Raw genomic sequence first — 17,086 nt, forward strand, 5'->3', positions numbered from 1 at the left:
GAGGTTCAGTTCCTCCCTTGCAAGTCTCTTACACCAAGGTCAAAGCCTAACAGAAAAAGAGTGGAACTTTGAGACATAGGATGTGGTTATCTGGGTTAATGTAATTGAGAATTTTGAACTTCCTATTTCTTCCAAAACTGTGAACCTGCAGAAGTGGCCTATTCCCCGAAATGGAAGATAGTGAGCACCTCCCTTCATGAGTATCAGTCAGAGGTCTCAAATGAGTCAGGTGCCTTACAAGATTTACTGGCTACCCTCAGGATCCCTGCTCCAATCTTCCCTTTTATTAATCAGGCTAATAGGGATCATGGTCAAAATCATGATTGAATCAAGACACAGACAACAAGATCATCTAAGGGAAGAGAGGAGCTAATAAATACAGAAGGAGTTGGGAGTGGATTGAACTAGATCCCAAGGGTGATGGATTAAGGGAAGGAACAAGGTCGGATAAAAGAGAATTGGTTTTTGCTGGCAAATATATTAAAATTTCCTCATAATACAGAATGTAGCACTCTGGCAAAAATTCTGGGAGAAGGCACTGATAAACTCCAGGTTGAATCTGTAAATCTTGGAAAAACCAATGGTCCAAACTAAACAGATATACCAGAACTTCCATGACAGATGATGAAAGATGAGTACAAAGGCTCAGGAAAGTGGAGATTATAAGGTGGACATTGGCAGAAAAACTACCAGCTAACAATGTTCCATGGCAGACTAGGAGGACAGCCCATTTATTAAAGTGATAAGGAATGTGCTGGGAAAATGACACCAGCACCATTAAGATGCCCAGGGTTCTGTCCTCTTACGGTGGTTCTGACCTGACAGTAGGAGATGCTAATACAGAATTGGACTTCCTGATGGCAACGGGAATGCTAGGATCTCAAAACCCAGATAGATCATGGTGGATGACAATAGACACTGCCAGTAACCAAAAAGCATCCCCAAATGTAGCTATCATCCACTATGGTACCTTGTTAGAGTAAATTAACACAGACTCCAGTACATGATATGCAGACACTACTCTAGTAAAGCCATTCCTTCCCTCCTGTCTTTCACAAGCAGTGTGCGCTTACAAACCACAGTATACATTTATAGTCTTGCCCCAGGACTTTGTTAATTCACCTTCCTTCTACCAAAGAGAACTGAAACATCTGAATATTCCAAAACCATAAATTAGTCTACCATCTTGGTAATATCATACTAACTAGACCAGGCAAGTAAGAAGGGACAGATGTGTTGGAGGCCTTGGTAAAGTACACATACTCCAGAAGGAATAGATGAACTCTACAAAGTTTTAGGGTCTTGCCACAGCAGTGAAGTTTTTAGTGTCCAATGGTCTGGGGACATAGAAGGATATTCCCCAAATAAATGACTAATTATTGCATTTCGCATCTCCCACCACTAAGAAAGAAGCACAATGCATTATAGGTTTCTTTGGATTCTGAAGGGAACATATTTTACACTTGGAAAGCTGCCCTGACCCACTTACCAGGTGACATGAAAGGCTGCCAGCTTTAAATGAGGCCTAGAAAGGGCTCTGCAGCAGGTCCAAGCTGTGGCACAAGTAGTCCTGTCATTTGGCCATACAACCTGGCAGACCTTGTAGTATTAGAGATTTCTGTGTTTAGAATAAAAACACCAAGTAATGCTGATGGCAAGCCCCAGTAGGAATCACAATGTGACCCTTAGGGTTTGGGAGCAAGAACATGCCATCTGCAACACTTGAAAGGCAGGACCTAGCTTGCCATGAGATCCTTGTAAAGATGGACTATTTGAGAATGGGCATCATGGCCCATCAGGAGCCAGGCCTATCATACCTATGAAGTCATAAAACCAGGCCAACCCAGAGCCAATTCTTTGTAAACTGGGAGAGGTATATCTGGGAGTGGCCATGAGCATGATCTGCTAGTAAGCTATCTAAGAAGGTAATCTCAAAAAAAAAAAAAAAAAAAAAAGGTAATCTCAATCCCCATGTCACCTACCATTGATGATGCCTCCCTCCTATAGCTCACATCTATTGCTGGGGCTAGGCTGTCCAGGGGTGGGGGTTTGGGCTTCCTATACCCAGCTGATGGAGAAGGAAAAGGTTTGAGCTTATTTCATGGACAGGTCATCTTGGTAAGTCAGTGTGAGCTGAAAATGGATAGCTATTACTCTATGGTCTCAAGAGGAGTGTCCTTAAAAGAGAGCAATGAGGACAAATCTTACCAATTAGAAAGGCTTTGGGCAGTGCATCTGGCTTTCCATCTTTGGAGAGAGAAATGGCCCAAAGTAAAAATATTCATAGACTTAGGGTATCTTTTATTGGACTGGCCAGTTGGACCAGGTTCCTGAAAGAGAAAGATTGAAAGACTAGAACAAGGTCTCAGGAAGCTCATCTCAATAAACAAATAGGAATGAATATAGAGTGTGAACAATTTAGTATGGCATACTAAGAACCACAAAAGAGTACCCATAATGGGAGAGATCCTAAACAATCAAGTGGACAGAACGAGCAGTCATTTGACATTCTCTGGTGTTTGTTATGGGCCACCCTAACTCCTGATAATCATGATAGAAGGGATGGAAGCTATGCATGGCTCCATCAGGATATGCTGCTACTCACCAAAAATGATCTAGCTACTGCTGCCACTGAATATTCAACCTACCAGTGACATAAATTAAGGCTAAGTCCCATATTTGGCACCATTTCTTAAGAAGATGAATTAGGCACTTGATAGCAAGTTGACTACTCTAGATACCTTTCACCCTAAAAAGACCAATGATTCTATTTGATTAATATCAATATATAATCCAGTATGGGCTTGCCTTTTCTATGCATAGGGCTTACAATTACAACTATCTAAGGACTTGAAGATTTTATGAACTGACTTAAAATCCTAACTAACATTGCCTTGGAACAAGGGACCCACTTTATGAGAAAAAAAAAAAAAGTTCTGCATTGGCAGTGGACATTCAACCATGGGATCCACTTGTCCTGCCACCTCCTGTACCCTCAAGAGTCACAACCATTATAGAATGGTAGAAAGGGCTCTTAAAGAAGCCACTGAGATGTCAACATGAAGACGATACCAGTACCTAGACATAGTATGGATCCTAAATTAATAGCTATTGTATGGCACTGCATCTCCTATAAGTAGAATACCTGAGTCAGAAAACTAAAAATAGGAATGCGCCCACTTAACCATCAACCTATATTCTACTTGGGAATCTATTCTCTCAATCCTACGACCTTAGGCTCTGTGGGTCTAGACATCTTAGTTCTCAGAGGGGAGATACTTTGACGTAGGTTCTCAGTAAGAGTTCATTAAACTTTAAGCTACCACTGCCAGCAGTCATTTTGAATTACTCATACTAAAAGACCAATAGGCATGGAAAGGAATCATACAACAGAAGTCGGGGCTGCTGCTAGACAATGGGGGCAGAATAGAATATCTCTGGCACTGAGACATCCCTTAGTGTTTACATGCCCTGTTTTAAGGTAAATTGAAAGATACAGTAGGCATGTCCTAAGAAAAGCATAGCAACCAGGGGCTCGGATCCCTAAGGGATGAGGATCTGGTTCACCCCACCAGACTTAGAATAGTAATAGTGTGAGTCAAGGTGAGGAGTATTTAGAATGGTGACAGAGTGGGGAGAAAGTATCAGTTAGGGCTTCAAGGTCAACTGTAGCAGTAAGAGGTATGGTTTGTCTCACTAATCCTTTGCCTGTAAATTGCTAGAAAATGAGACCAATCAGAATCCTGAAGGACCTTTTTCAGGTTGAGATGTAATGTTAGTAGATCTGAATGACACTCAAGTTAGACTGTAGGAGAAAAGATCCCTTTTTCTCCTAACATCCATCCCCCCTGCTGCCATAGCTGCATCCCTCCCTGGGAATCACCCTTGGCTGCAGAGAACTAATTCATCCAAGGTTACCCTCCTTCCTCGGGGGCAGCCCATAGTCAGGGACTGGCTAATGTGAGGACACAGATCCTGTACCCTTGACCCATTTTAAGACAATTCTGAAGGTCTGGCTCAGCTCCAGAGTTCTCTTTGGGTTCAACTGAAACTTTGGTTGTAACAGCATTGCTGATCAGTTTTTCCCATCGCCTAATCCAGTCCTCCTGACCTTCCTACAGGGTGTCTTCTAAGAGCAATCCACAGGAAGCCCTCTACATGTTTTTCTTTGTCTCAAGGTCTGTTTCCAGTTAACTCAGACTAAGTCAGCACATATCACTTCCCTGGGGTGAGGTGTCAAATATACTTCTTATAATGGTGTGTGAATGCCCTCACCTACACTACACTTCTCTAGACTGAGTGAGAGTACACACAGACCTCTGGGCTGGTTCCACACAGATTTCCAGGGCTTACAGGGAAGATGTTCTGGATATAACCAGAGTCTATCTCAGCTTGGTGGAACCACAGGGCTCGCAGACTGGCATGCTCTATAAATGAAGCCAGTGTTGCTGAACTAGAATGTGAGACACACATGCTCCCACCCAAGCATGTGGAAGGCTGCAAATTTAGGAGATGGAGGGGAAGAAAAGCCGGCTTCTACAGAGAAAAATTAAAATGTTATTACACACATCCCTGGCTCAGCTGAGAGTAGAAACTGGCGCCCTCTGTCTGCAAATTCACACATGAGCATCTTTGAGGTTCTCACAATGGAAGGAAATAGCATGTATCTGGGATTAATGCCTGAGCAGGAAGATGTTATGAATTACTAAATGACCTCAAAATTTACCAGATTCGCAAGTATTCAACTAATAACTTCTTTCTATCTGTTCTCATGATGCTTAGTATATTTCTAAACTTTAGCATGCACCATACTATACTATAGTTACTGGAGGGAACCATTCTTAACATACTCTGAGAAATTTCGGAAAAAGAACCTAGATTATATTCATCTCCATATTCCAAAGACCTGGATGAATGAATGTGCTTTCGGTGCTTAGTTCCCAGGAGATGTAATAAATGACCAATCACCTCAAACTATTTCTAAATGGCAAGTATCACGATGACAGAAAAGGCTACTTAGATATATGTGTGTGGAAAGTTTATATATTCTTTGTTAAGAACATCAAGTACATTTTTGGATAAAGGAGCACTATATTTATTATATGTATAACAGACTTATTTGTTTTATAATCTCTTCACATTAAAAAGCATATGTTTTGTAATGTTTAAGTTTCTTAAAAGAAAGAAAGAAATAGCAATCCCAAGAGATTCTGTTCATTGTTCTAACAACAAACAGGTTTTAAGCTTGCTTTGTGAAGGTTCCTAGCCTTTTTACCATGCTTTTGTGAGAGCCTATAAATAGGATTGTTAGTGTTCTCCAGAGAACAGAACCAATAGGACATATATATGTAGATGTAAGAGGAGATTTACCACAAGGATTGGCTCACATAATACTGGAGTTTAAGAAGTCCCATAGTCCGCCATCTTGTTCTATTCTGGCCCTCAAGAGATTAGATGAGGCTCAATCACAGTGGTGAGGGCAACTTTCTTTACTCAGGCTATTGATCCAAAGGCTAATACATTTCAGAGACACCCTCATGGACATCCCCAGAAATAATGCTCAGTTATCTGAGCATCCCTTAGCTCAGTCAAGTTAACACGTAAAATTAGCCATCGGAAGGTCTAAAGTTCTTTTGGGTTGAAATTTACATCCAACCTGCACTAGGAAAAAATGTGGAGACTCTTGCAGGACCAGGCTTGCAGCTGGGAACAGCTCCTCTCTCTCTCCCCTTGGCAATGGCTGCTCCATTCTCTTCTTGTGCTATGACACTCCTGGTTGTCAGCATGTCAGCAGCCTATGAATCAGAAAATCAAAGCAAGAATTAAAATTCCACTGTTAAAAACACAAGTATTTCATATTTATATGTGTATTTTGAAAAAATCTGGAAACAACAATAGCCAAACTATGGAAAGAGCTGAGATGTCCTTCAACAGATGAACAGATAAAGAAAACGTGTGTATATATATACATACACACAATGGAATATTACTCAGTCATCAGAAAGGATGAATACCCACCATTTACATTGACATGGTTAGAACTGGAGGGTATTATGCTAAGTGAAATAAGTCAATCGGAGAAAGACAATTATCTCATATGCAGAATATAAGAAATAGTGCAAGGGACCAGAAAAGAACTGGAAACTGAATAGGAAAAAATAAGAGAGGGAGACAAACCACGAGAGACTTTTAATCATAGGAAACAAACTGAGGGTTGCTGGAGGGGAGGAGGGGAGAGGGATGGAGTAACTGGGTGATGGGCACTAAGGAGGGAATGTGATGTGATGAGCACTGGGTATTATATGCAACTGATTAATTATTGAAAACTACATCTGAAACTAATGTTGTAGGATATGTTGGCAAATTGAATTTAAATTAAAAAAAAAGGAAAATTCTGGAAACATATATATCATGGGTGAATCTGGTTATAGGGAAATTTCATTGGGAATATGTCTCTAATTGGATTTATTTTTACAGAATATATCTGTACTTTAATAATTCAATACTAATAGTAAATAACAAAGATATTTCATTTAGGAAAAATATATGGGGATGAGAGAACCCATAGAAATGTAAGTACCTGTACCTTGCGCAGTGTTTTCCAAGAGTCACTGGGGAAAAACTAATCAGTAGATCGACTTGACCTGTTACTTTGTCCCCCCATTCACACTGCTGAGGTGATAGCAGACAGTCACTGAGGGAGGCCCAAGGCACTAAGTCTCGACATTTGAGTAAGGCAGCAGGTGAGGAGGAGTCCTGGAATGTTAGAGCTACAAGGGCCTCTGAGCATCACCTAATCTAACCCTGTGCTTTAGAAATGAGCTAGCTGAGGCCCAGCTGCCCAGGATCACACAACAACCCAGTGGTAAAGCCAGAAATAGAAACCCTTGCCTACTGTTATCCAATCCTGTTCCTTTTCACCCAGCAAAACTGTCGCTCCCATTTGTAGCTGCTAATGTTCCTAACTATAAGTGTGATCACTAAACCTCCCTCCCCAAACCCTTCTTCAAAACAGAGAAGAGAAAGGAGAAGGAAGGAAACAAAAGAGAAGCAAAGAAAAAAGGAAAAGAAAGTGGGAATAGGCTCATCTTATCACCTAGGTGAAGCAGGCAAGAAGAGAGCCCCTCTCTACGTCCCATCTGTTCTTCTGATTCCCAGATGCAAACAGCCCTTTGTGACACTGTTTCCCCTTCAAGTGACCTCTAGTTAAGATGAACTTCAAAGGGAAAGACAGAATGTGATTTTACCCCGGCTCTCATCAGAGATGGCCAAAGTAAGAGGCTCCCAGGGCATCGGAGATAGTCCAGGACCCCAGGGGACTCTGGGATGAATGGCAGAGGGAGAGGATGCTTCTTGTTTGAACTGTGCTCACTTTGACACAAAAATAACTCTTTATGCCTCCTTTATGCCACCATAAGCAACTCAGAAGGAGGATGGGATATCTCCTTCAGTACATGTAGGGGCAAACACTTAGTGCTCAAGCACGCATATACATTAATCTTTGCTGTCTGTTGCCTTTGTGTTTTGGAACAAGTCAGACTCCTTTGTGTAATTGCTTGATGAAACTTTTTCATCCATTCTGTTAACAGAAATTACACAGTTAAATAATAATGCCACCCCCACCCCACCACTACACCCAGGAGAAACCCTGAAGATGTGGTCTCTCAGAAGCAGCACCCAATCCCAGCTCTCCTGCCTGCCCTCTGACCCAGCCCAATCTCCAGACCTTAACATTCACTTTCCATCTTCCAAGGATGGTTGCTAGGAGACAGGAATAAAGCTGGACCAGTCCATTGCTTGTCTACTTTGGGGAGTGGGAGAACAGGGCATGCAGGGCCACGGAGAACACATGGTCTCAAGGTCACAGATGCTATCAGGGTCTCAGAAGGGGTTTCTCTGTGATGAGGCCCCTGCAACACAGAGAAAGGGGCCTCTTACTCTCAATGAGGAGTCTCTCACTCATTCTCTGATGGTGTTTCTCAGAGTGCTTGTATAAAGTAACAGAATGTACACACGCACATATCTTTTCTTCATATTAACTAAGTCAAAATACATTTACATGCTGTTAGGACAAGAAGGGTATATGCTACAGTCTGAAGGTTTGTATCTCCAGAGATTCATATGGTGAAATCCTAACCCCCAAAGATGATGGTATTAGGAGGTAGGGCCTTTGGGAGGTGATTAAGTCACCTAGTCACTAATGGGATTAGTGTCCTTATAACAGACCCCACAGAGTTCCTAATCCCTTTCAGCATGCGAGAACACACCAAGAAATTGCAAGCTACAAACCAGAAAGAGGCTTTTCACCTGTTGTTCTTAGCCACTATGGCATTTTGCTATGGCAGCCCAAATGGACTAAGGCAGACTATCAGTCAGCTTGGGCTGCCAGATGGAGCTTAACCAACATTTTCTCACAGTTAAGGAAGCTAGAAGTTCAAAATCAAGGTATCTAGTGAAGCCTCTCCCCTTTGTTGGCAGATGGCCACCGTCTCTCTTTCTTCACATTGCCTTCCGTTCTTCCTCTTCTTATAAGGCTGTCAATCCTATCAGAGTAGAGCTCCACTCTTATAATCACATTTAACCTTAATTATGTCCTAAAACTCCTTTCACCAAATACAGTCATACTGAAAGTTAGGGCTTTTGATGTAAGAATTTTGGGAGGACACAATTCAGTCCATCACAGGGGGAAGCCTTCTTTTCCAAAGATACCTGCCTTGATCCTCTGGCCAAGTGAAGAGTCAATTTTTAACATGAATATGGCTATCTCTTCTATAATTTAAAATTTATGGCATTAAGACTTTTTATCTTATTTTATTTAAGATTTTATTTATTTATTCATGACAGACACAGAGAGAGAGAGGCAGAAACACAGGCAGAAGGAGAAGCAGGCTCCCTGTGGGGAGCCTGATGTAGGGCTTGATCCCAGGACCCCGGGATCACACCCTGAGTCAAAGGCAGATGCTCAACCACTGAGTCACCTAGGAGCCCTGGCATTAAGACTTTTAAAACTGGGAGCATAAACGCAGCTTTATTTTAATTATATACCTGGGGAATACAAATTAGAAAGGAGCCGTCATTCCCCATGTGTTCTGAAGCCATTCCTTCCATTTTACAGAAGAGGAGACTGATGCACAAGAGTGAAAGAGGTGATTCCTTCTACCTTGCAAGTGCCCTCCAGCCATACTCAGTATGGCCAGGGAAGCATGTCCTCCCCTACCTCCCCCTCACATCATGGGGCTCATGTGGGTGAGATGGACTTGATCCACTTCTTTACTGGGGGTCTAACACAGTTCCCACACACAGGCACCCACCAAGCCCCTTTGGAGAAAAGACATAACAATCTACACTCCCACCACATACTTTAATCTGTACCAAAACCTTAATGCATTGCATCCTCAGCATTAAAACCAAGGTTTTGGTAGTGTTGGGACAGCCAGTATATCCCACAAGATGTAACTTTCCCTTTTGTCTGTGTAGTTATTGGCAAAAAATACAAACAGAGCAGGAGGGCTCTTGGGGTAGCCCATTGCTACCCAAGTCCAGAGGTCATTTCCCAGGATGCCTCCCAACCTGCTTCCACTTGATCTGCTACTTTCAAGCTGTCTGACCTTGGCACAACACTTGACTTCTCTGAATCTCAGCTTTCTCATCTGTAAAATAGGATAAAAAGCTTCCCTCATAGCATTGTGATGAGAATGAAGCAAAGTAATGTATATAAGGGATGTACATGGTGTCAAATTGTCCCTAACTAATCCTCCCTGGACACAAAGGAAAGCCTGCCAATTGAGTTGGGAAGTAGATCACAGAATATTTACACTAAAAATGCAGCCTAAAGCAGAGAGGTTAAATTGGAGATTGTAGGGGCTGGAGAAACCTGAGAGATCGTCTAACTAGCCATTCAGTGCACAAGAACAGCGACAAGAAAATGCCTACAGAAGTAACATGGTTTGCTCAAGCTCACACAGCTGGCTAAGAGCAGAGTCGGGCTCCCACTTGGGCAAGTAGACTGGGGCTCCTACTTTTAGCCCAAAGAAAAAGATTGTGAGGGCTTTGAGAGTGAACCAGCCACTATTAAAGGTGTGGCAGCAATTTCTAAGGTGGGACTATAGTGTTGCTAAATTACTAACAGATATTAATCTAAGTTTAGAAGCAAGAAATCAGAATTCCCAAAATCATATTATTTTTATAATACTTCCAACATTCTTCATATTCTTTATTATTATGAATATATTTCTTAAGAAACTTATTTAGTAAACAAGGAAAATTCAGTTTAGAAATATTTACAAAGGACTGCAGTTGTTGATAGTGAGTTTTCATACTCCAAAAGGCACCAGGGAACATTTTTAGGTGGTATTCAAATAATACAGCATCCGGGTCTCCCAGCCAGACTAATAGCATCACATAGAATTGTATGTCAAATTGCCAATTTAAGGACTTATTTTAATACTCAAACTTGTTATTTCTTGGGACATCATTCAAAATATCTGTAGACAGTATATTACACATATACTTAGTAATATGTACTTCATTTGCATGAGTGACTAAGTCACCTAAGGGTGAGGGTCGTCCAGCAGACAGGACCATAAGCACACATTTTTAACTTGGCAATGGCTACGAACAAGATAGCTTGATCGAATTGTGATCCTACCTCTCTTGCCTGCTTCTGTCTCAGCTGACAGACTACCCACTTTAACCCTCAATGCCACACTTCAGCATTTCCTGCTCACACTTTTGACCGATCTTAGTGGACTCCATCAGTGCTGAAAGATATGTATGTGGATTATAAGGATTATAATTAATTATCCTTAATTCTCCTGGGAGACTTGTAAGACTTTCTCCCTTTTTATGATTCTCAACTAATTTTTCTCACGATTCAGTATTCTAAAGAAAAACACAACACATATCTTCAAGAGAAACACCAGGAAGGTTTTCCTACATGGAAACTTGAGGCGGGACACCTGGGTGGCTCAGGGATTGAGCATCTGCCTTCGACTCAGGTGTGATCCTGGAGACATGGGATCGAGTCCCACATCAGGCTCCCTGCATGGAGCCTGCTTCTCCCTCTGCCTGTGTCTCTGCCTCTCTTTCTGTGTCTCTCATGAATAAATAAATAAAACCTTAAAAAAAAAAAAAAAAACTTGAGGCAGGCATGTGACCTCCTTCCTGCCCAGTGGCCTGTACTCTGTGAGGGCCCACGGCTGGACCCAGGGGACACTGAAGTCACACACGGGACAGAAGAGGTGACCACATAGTCTAGGCATTCATCCATCCAACTGAGCAGCATGCAGGAATCCCCCTGGGGTCTGGCACACCAGAGTTCCCCATAGCTGCCATAACAAATTACCTCAGGCAAGGTGGCTTCAACAGCAGACACATGTTCCATCACAGCTATGGAACCTAGAAGTCTGAGGTCAAGGTGTTGGCATGGCCACACTCCCATGAAGACTCCAGGGGAGAACCTCTCTTATAATTGGTCTCCTAGAGAAAGAGCCTGGCTCTGCCCCATCCTAGCTTCCCAGCTCCCAGCAGGCCCTGGCATTGGCCAGCCTACATCTACATCACTCTGGTCACCACTGCCACCATCTTCACAGGACCCTCCTCCTGCTGTGTGCCCCTGTCTCCAAATTTCTCACTCCTTAAAAGGACCAGTCTTTGTATTTAAGGCCCACCCTCATTCAGATGACCCATCTTAACCAACTATATCTGAAAAAGTCTGTGTCTGAATAAGGCCACCTTCACAGGAACCAGGAGTTAGAATTATTTTTGGATACACAACTCAAAACACAACCAGCTCCAATAGTAAGCAAGTCAAACATGGTCCTGGCTAGTCCAAAGTTTACTAAGTAAAAGGGCAAGTACTTTCAGTGTACAAGCATCACCTAGGGTGAAGGGAAGCATGACCCCAAGTGGAGTAGGAGGAGAAGCCACTCACTCCTAGTGGTAATCAGGGAAGGTTTCCTGGAGGAAGAGGCATCTATGTGACAGAAGCAGGATTTGTCCTGAGGGGAGTGCCAGAGAAAAATACAGCAATGAATGAAGCCCTGGGGTTAAATGAACAAGGTCTTTGCCTTTGCTCAAGTTGTCCCCTTTGCTAGAAAGCAAGTCCCCAAGATCTTAAGTGTGGCTGCCTCCTTCCAGGCCTCAGGCCTCAGCTTAAATGTCATGTCATTGGAAAGACATTCCCTGGCTAGCCTTTATCCACTCTTCTCCATTCATCACCGTAATTATTCCCATCAAGGCATTATCACACCTGCCTTGGCTATTTATTTGCTCACATATCGTCTTCCTTCAAAACCAGAAGCTTGATCCCTGAATACAGGGATCCACTATCTTTTTCATAGATACACATGTAGCACTCAAAACAGAGCCTGGTATACCACATGATAAAAATGAATTAATAAATGATTGAGTACATGAATGATCAAACCAGATGTAGATTTAATGTGGCTAGATTGTAGATTTTGAGGGGAAGTATCAAGAGAGAAAGATGAGGAATGAACTGTGAGCTCGGGTATTCAGGGCCCCTGTGGCAGGTGGAGTTGCTAAGATTTGTTCTAAGTGTAATGGAGAGAAGAAGTGGTTTGGGTGGGATAAGGTGGGGGGTTCTTTTAAATAGTTGAATGCACTCCAACTTCTAAGCCACCCAAATCTGAACAGCTTCTGAAGGTAATGCCAGCCCCTCCACCAAAGGAGAATGCTTGGGTGAAGCGAAGTTCTACCCCTCCTGCTCGATCTCAGAGCTCGAACACAGAGCAACAGTCCCCTACGAGTGGTGGGGGGAAAGCAGTCCCGGCTCAACCCCCAGAGGAAGGACCAGCAAGGAGAGCAGATGAAAACAAAGTAGATGGGGTGAGTGTCCCAAAAGGCCACCGTGGGAACTCCAGCCATGGTCCGGGAGACGGAGGGAACAAAGACCACTGGAAGGAGCCGGATAGGAAAGACGGCAAAAAGGATCAAGACTCCCGATCTGCACCTGAGCCAAAGAAACCTGAAGAAAATCCAGCTTCCAAGTTCAGTTCTGCAAGCAAGTATGCTGCTCTCTCCATTGATGGTGAGGATGAGAACGAGGGAGAAGATTACACCGAATAGACCTCTGCATCCTGTGCTTTCTCCTAGTCTCTCCACCCTGGAACATTCGAGAGCATATCAAACCTCTATCCAGACAAGACAATAAAACTCACCATCTCCTGGAAACCTTTCTTAACTTAAAAAAAAAAAAAGTGAATAAATAAATAAATAAGTAGTTGAGTTCATGGAGGATTATGCTTGGCATCTAGCAATGCGTCCAGATCCTGTGTTCTCAGTGGGAACAGATCTTGAAGGAGCTGGAGGTTTGCACTTAGCAAGAACTTTGCACAAAGTAAATACTGGTCGGTTGGATGAGTGAGTATATGAAAAAGTCTCCTATACAAAGCCATTCGCTTCCAGTTGGATACCAGGAGTCAGGAAGAGGTCATAGAGTTCCTGCTTTCCTGAAAACTCTACCACTTAAGTTTTCTCCTCCTCAGAATTTTAGGCTAGTTTTTTCTTCCTTTTCTTCTTCCACTCTCCTAGACCAAGGAAAAGGAGGCCTGTGCCTGCATGGTTGGCAGAAGACAGCCATGCCCAATGGCCAGAAGCCAAAAGAAGCAGGAGCCTGCAGGTGAGAGCCAACACTCACTGCTTCAATCAGCTCTGAGCTGGCTTCACAGGTGTGCTCCTGCCACCAGGATCCACCACCTCCTGCTGCGGGAGCCCCTGGCAGCAGCTCTGCTTAGAAAGAAAAGCTGGAGCAGACTCTTTTGAAGGCTCAGCGCCTCACCAGGTTCAGAAGGCTGCCAGCAGTGTCCTCCCACACTCCCCACAGGGACTGTAAGGTCATCAGACACCTGCAAACTACAGATCTCCCTTTGCATCTCCACAGCATAGGATTTTCACGCCCCTGGGTGTTTCCCTTCTTACTGTGAGCAGAAACTGAAAAGACTAGGCTTGATCTGGTTTTATTTTATTTTACTTTTTTCAACACCAGGCTACTGTCCACTGCTGCTTTTACTGCTATCGTTGTTCCGTGCAAAAACTGAATTTGCTGGGCAAGGCCAGAGAATCTCTGGGATCCTGAACAAATCAATGGTATTTTGGTTCATTTCTTATTGAGTTGTGGAAGATGTCATTCAATTACCAGGCTTATTAAGTCCCTCCTATGTGCCCTGTTCCAGAAGACTTCTAGAAGATGATGATGGTGTGGGCAAACCAGCCCTTTCATCTACCAATAAAGGCATATGTTGGTACAACCTCTATATAAAGCCACTTGTCAGGACTTATCAAAATAACAAAAACATGAATCCTTTGACATGGCTTTTCCATTTCTAGAAATTTATCCTACAGTTGTACTCACACACATGTGGAATGACATACGTATCACATTTTTCATCGCAGCATGGTTCAAAGAACACAGGCTTAGAAATAGCTGCGATGTCCATTTATAGGGAACTGGTTAACATAAATAATGCTCTGTTCAGACAATGGAATACAAAATAGCTATAAAAGAATAAATATGCCCTCTATGTAACTCATGTGGAAAGATCTCCAAGCATATTATCTGTTGTTGCACAACAAATTCTTTGGCTTAAAGCAACATTTACTATCTCCTGGTTTCCATGAGCAGGCATTTGGGAGCAGCTCAACTGGGGGCTCTGGCTCAGGGTCACCCATGGAGGCTGGAGGCAAGTTATCAGCTGGGGCTGAGGTTGGGAGTCATCTCAAAACCTGACTAGGGAAGATGGAGGACCCACTCCTGGGTCATCCTGTCACTGTTGGCAATGTCTACACTAACACAGTTGTGGGCCAGCCTCAGTGGCTCCCCTCACAGGTCTCTCCTAGGCTGCTTGAGTGTCCCCGGATGTAACAGTGGTTTCCCCTGATAAGTGATTCAAGAGAGAGAGATCTTCCAAAACAGAAGGGGAAGTTTGTTCATAACCTCATCTCAGAAGCGACACCACATCAGTTCTGCTGACTTTCTATACACTAGAAACAAGCTACCAAGGCCATTCCATAGTCAAGAGGAGATGAATCCACCTATTAAGGAGACGTGCAGGGCAGCCCCGGTGGCGCAGTGGTTTAGTGCCGCCTGCAGCCCAGGATGTGATCCTGGAGACCCTGGATCGAGTCCCACGTCAGGCTCCCTGCATGGAGTCTGCTTCTCCCTCTGCCTGTGTCTCTGCCTGTCTCTCTGTCTCTATGAATAAATAAAATAAAAATCTTTAAAAAAATAAATAAGGAGACACGCATCAAAGAATCTGTGGACATATCTCTAAAATCACCATACAGAGATAGATTTCTAAGCAAAAAGAAAGAAAGAAAGAAAGAAAGAAAGAAAGAAAGAAAGAAAGAAAGAAAGAAAGAAAGAAAGAGCAAAGTACAGAGAAGTTTGTATGGCCAGCTACTCATATGTAACAGGAGGAAAAAGAATAGTTGTATGTATTTGCTTGGAGAAGCATAAAATATTTCTGGAAGGATACACAATAACTATTAATGGTGGTTGCCTCTAGGGAGAACGATCTGGTAATTTAGCAGCAGGGATGGGAGGGAAGCCTTATACTAGGTATCCTCATCTACCTCTTGAATTTAGCACCATGGTAAATTACTTGTTCTTAAAAAAGAGAGGAAAAAAAAAGAGAGGATACAATTATTTGATTATTCAATTATTCCATTAATATTTACTGAGTGTCTTAGAACAAGATGCCAAAGAGTGTCCGCACTCTTAAGGAATTTGCAGTCTCACTAGATAAATGGGATTCCAGCATAGTTGAAGCCTTTGGAAAATAGTTTCTTTCTAAATACGTTGAAGGTCAAGTGTACTTCGCAGATAAAAGACTCCTTGCAGGTGCTGTTGGAAGACTCTGGAGGTGAGAAGTGCTTCTGTGGGACTCCAGCAGAATGTGCGATGCGCGGGACAAGCAGAGAGAAAATTGTGTGTGTGTGGTGGGGACATGGAAAAGGGACTGAAATGGGACTGTGGGGTTAGAAAGGGAGAAGGACAGGCTCTGGGAAGACTGGCCAATATAGCTGGGGGTTTATGGTCTTTGTTCATTACTTTTCCCTAACTCCTTAGTTCTATCCCTGACTCTTCTTGCTTTGAGAAGGCTGTGGTTCTACCTGAGTCACCATATGAAAATGAATATGATGTAAAAACTGGGCATGCTCCTGACCTAGAGAAGTTATTCGGATGCTAGAAACACATGTCCATTCACTTCAGATCAAATCAAAAGAAGGTTTCCTAAAGGGTTCGAGGCATCTCATAGAACCTGACTAGAGCTGAGCCTAGTGACATGAGCTTAGAACTGGAGAGTTGTAATTCAGAATCTCTCTCCTCCGTCTCCTCTTGGGCTACAAACTCTTTTGGGCCTGCCTTTCTATATACATCTGGGTCATGTCTCCCCTGCTGCCATCTCTTCTTGATTTGTTATAGTTTCTGCTCCTCTTGTTTTGGGTTGAACTGTGCCCTACCTGCAACCCTATGTTGAAGTCCTAATGTCCGGTACCTCAGAATGTGATCTTATTTGAAGATAGGATCACTATAGGCATAATTTGTTAAGATGAAGATACTGTAGTAGGCCCTAATTCTAAGTAACTGGGTCTTTATAAAAGGGGAAAATTTGAACGCAGACACACATGGAGAATGTCATGTGAAGACGAAGCCAGATATTAAAATGCTGAGCAGAAGCCAAAGACCACCAAAGATTGCCAACAAAACACCAGAAGCTAGAGGGGAAGCATAGAACAGATGCTCCTCACAGCCCTTAGGAGGACCCAACCTTGCTAACACCTTGATATTGGACTTACAGCCTCCAGAATAGTAAGAAATAAATTTGTATTATGCAACCTGATTTGTAGCACTATTATAGCAGCCTTAGCAAACCAATCCATCCCTCATATTGACTTACTCCTGGCTTTGGTTTCCATGGCAGACCTGCTCACCTTTGAGTAGAGCATAGACTGACCATGGCCCTGAGTTTGTTAGCTCACATTCGCATAAGAGAATCTGATGACCTAAGGTCACCTGTTTTATGGATAAGCCACCACTGAGCCTGGTCTCATCAGCTGTGAG

The 17,086-nt window shown here is 43.0% G+C and overlaps 1 long non-coding RNA gene across 1 annotated transcript; it reads right to left on the minus strand.

Moving 5' to 3' along the window:
- Positions 1-5,474: 5,474 nt before the first annotated feature.
- On the minus strand, positions 5,475-11,422 carry LOC112670141 (uncharacterized). The gene is made up of 2 exons (XR_003142792.1): positions 11,345-11,422; positions 5,475-5,795 (listed from the first exon to the last, which is right to left on the minus strand). It is a non-coding gene; the product is annotated as an uncharacterized LOC112670141 (long non-coding RNA).
- Positions 11,423-17,086: the final 5,664 nt, after the last annotated feature.

The sequence above is a fragment of the Canis lupus genome, chromosome 25, assembly GCF_003254725.2.
Source record: "Canis lupus dingo isolate Sandy chromosome 25, ASM325472v2, whole genome shotgun sequence".
NCBI lineage: Eukaryota > Metazoa > Chordata > Mammalia > Carnivora > Canidae > Canis > Canis lupus.